This window comes from Taurulus bubalis (genome assembly GCF_910589615.1).
Source record: "Taurulus bubalis genome assembly, chromosome: 17".
Taxonomy (NCBI): Eukaryota; Metazoa; Chordata; class Actinopteri; order Perciformes; family Cottidae; genus Taurulus; species Taurulus bubalis.
In genome coordinates this window covers 4443628-4446921 of record NC_136605.1, presented here as the reverse complement: position 1 = coordinate 4446921, position 3294 = coordinate 4443628, and positions in this window count along the sequence as shown.

The window sequence follows — 3294 nt, the reverse complement described above, 5'->3', positions numbered from 1 at the left end:
TCACAATGACGATTTGTTGCCTAAACCTAACCAATCGTTTCACAGCGTTAACTCTTTGCTAGCGGGATACGAGGCTAGTACGAAAAGCATTCTCAAAACGTACTTTTTGTTTCGAAGCGTTGACATTCAACGTATCCCGTGGTTTCGCAGAAATGGCGACTTTTTGTTTCTGCCGACTGGGTTGATGCAAAAAACGTTAAAACCGTTCAAAGCAAATATAGATAACACTTAATGCATCAGATGTTAAATTGTCTCTCTGTGTAAACGCTGTAGGACCGCAGTAAAGGAACACCTGGCGGAGAGCAGAGAACGGTGAAAGGCTCCTTTCGACGCTCTTGGGAGAACGTCTGGGTTACAGAAACAAGATTTACTGGAAAGCCTTTCTTCCGTTGCCGCTGCTTATGCTCCGCAATGTGTCGCACCAACGTTGTGGTTCGTTGTGTAGATCAACAGAAAGACCGCGAGCCGTCTCTCACCACGGCCACCTGCGCTACAACGTGACTGTTTACACCGCGGAGGAGGAGAGGAACTCTCCGCCAAACGCTCTTCAGCGCCGCTCACGTCAGAGAGCACAACGTCTCTCTTCTCCTCGCTGAGCGCATGCAAACCCGGCAGGGGAATCTGTTGCTGATGAACATAATAAAAACAAACGAAGGTCATTTTCTTCTGTGGTATAAACAGTTAGTCATTTCACATGAGGACCGCATTATTGTGGATCTTTATTTAGTCACGCCTGTTATAGCGAATAAAAAGAAACGTCTGAGAGCAAAATTGGGTTTGCCCTTTTGTTTGGAGCTCGGTGCTCAATCCAATGGAACGGCAGATTTTATCTGATGCGTCGCATCCGTTTGATCCCTCCGCTCGCCAAACGCACGCCGCCATCTTTCTTTCTCTGTCTCTCTGCTTTCATTTCCAGCTCAGTGTCCACTTTGTCTTTGGTTCTGTCTCTCTCTCTCTCTCTCTCTCTCTCTCTCTCTCTGTCTCTCTCTCTCTCCACCTCTGTGTCTGTCCACGCTGTCTCTCTCTCACTCCCTGCCTGTCTGTCTGCCTGTCTGTCTGTCTGCCTGCCTGCACACACAGACAGGCAGACAGACAGACAGACAGGCAGACAGACAGACGGGCAGACAGACAGACAGACAGGCAGACAGACAGACAGACAGACAGACAGACAGGCAGACAGACAGACAGACAGGCAGGCAGACAGGCAGACAGGCAGACAGGCAGGCAGACAGACAGACAGGCAGACAGACAGACAGACAGGCAGACAGACAGACAGACAGACAGACAGACAGGCAGACAGACAGACAGACAGGCAGACAGACAGACAGACAGGCAGGCAGACAGGCAGACAGGCAGACAGGCAGGCAGACAGACAGACAGGCAGACAGGCCTGTATGTTTATGTATGGCTTCATTAACGACCATTGACAGCTTGTGAAGGAGAGTGCCATTAACGTCGCATGTATTCCCAGGTGGCGCTCCTGTGCTGCGTCTCTGTGTTTTACATGCGTGGTGGGTGACCGGAGTGAAGGAGGAGGAGGAAGAGGAGGAGGAGGAGGAGGAGGAGGAAGAAGAGGAGGAGGAGGTGTGGGACGAGTGGCAATTACTGGGGCCGGTTATGGTGCGATAGCCGGCTCGCCGGGGCCCCCGAGCTTGGCACGGATCCCCACTTTAAGGGAATCTAAAAGCACTAGACGGGGCTCTGTTGTGCGTGACCCCTCCTCCTCATCTTCCTCCTCCTCCTCTTCCTCCTGCTCCAGCCAGCGCTACCTTCCAGTCAGGATCCAACCCCCCGGTTTTCATCTCGCCTCGACGGGGCCTAAAAGCACGGGGGGCTGGGCACAGAGCCTAGATGACCCCGGGTGATATGGAAATGGTTGGAGCAGCAACACTTACAGTCACACACACACACACACACACACACACACACACACACACACACACACACACACACACACACTGAGCTGCTGCTTACTTTAGAGCGCGTATACGTATACAGCCGGTCGACTTCGTTCTCCATCAGAGCGGCTTCACCTGAAATATTTCTGCCAACAGAGCAACACACACACACACACACACACACACACACACACACACACACACACACACACACACACACGAGGCCCATGTTAACCCGCGTTAACTTAAGTAAACTTAACAGTGAAACTTCATCAAAACATTCACAGTTTCGCCATTTTTTAAAACACGGTTCCGACTTTAAATTGTTTTCGTGACCTCTCAAGGTCACACGGGCCGAGTAACGTGTGTGTCTGCTGTCTGTCCATCATCTACCTGCATGTCTTTTACTGTGTTTTATAGCTGTGTTTGACTGTTGTGGATATTGAATTATATTTCTGTTTTTAGGTTTGTTTTAGTTTTTTTAAACATCTGCCTCTCGGGCTACGGATGGGAAGTAGCCTCTTGGCTAACTCAGTCACTTTTAACAGAAAAGTCTTTATTAATGTGCACTGTCCCTTTAATACATGAACTATTAAGGATGTGGCCCATTCCTCATCATCAGCATCGTCTTTCCCTCTCGGGGTTAAAAGTGACAGGATACACTTCACTTCCCCGTTCCCCCTCACACACTCGTTGTTCCCCCTCACACACTCGTCTTCCCTCACACACTCGTTCTCCCTCACACACTTGTTGTTCTCCCTCACACACTCGTTGTTCTCCCTCACACACTCGTTGTTCTCCCTCACACACTCGTTGTTCTCCCTCACACACTCGTTCTCCCTCACACACTCGTTCTCCCTCACACACTCGTTCTCCCTCACACACTTGTTCTCCCTCACACACTCGTTCTCCCTCACACACTTGTTCTCCCTCACACACTCGTTGTTCCCCCTCACACACTTGTTCCCCCTCACACACTTGTTCTCCCTCACACACTCGTTGTTCTCCCTCACACACTCGTTCCCCCTCACACACTCGTTCCCCCTCACACACTCGTTCTCCCTCACACACTCGTTCCCCCTCACACACTCGTTCTCCCTCACACACTCGTTCTCCCTCACACACTCGTTCTCCCTCACACACTCGTTGTTCTCCCTCACACACTCGTTCCCCCTCACACACTCGTTCTCCCTCACACACTCGTTCTCCCTCACACACTCGTTCTCCCTCACACACTCGTTCCCCCTCACACACTCGTTCTCCCTCACACACTCGTTGTTCCCCCTCACACACTCGTTGTTCTCCCTCACACACTCGTTGTTCTCCCTCACACACTCGTTGTTCTCCCTCACACACTCGCTCTCACTCACACACTCGTTCCCCCTCACACACTCGT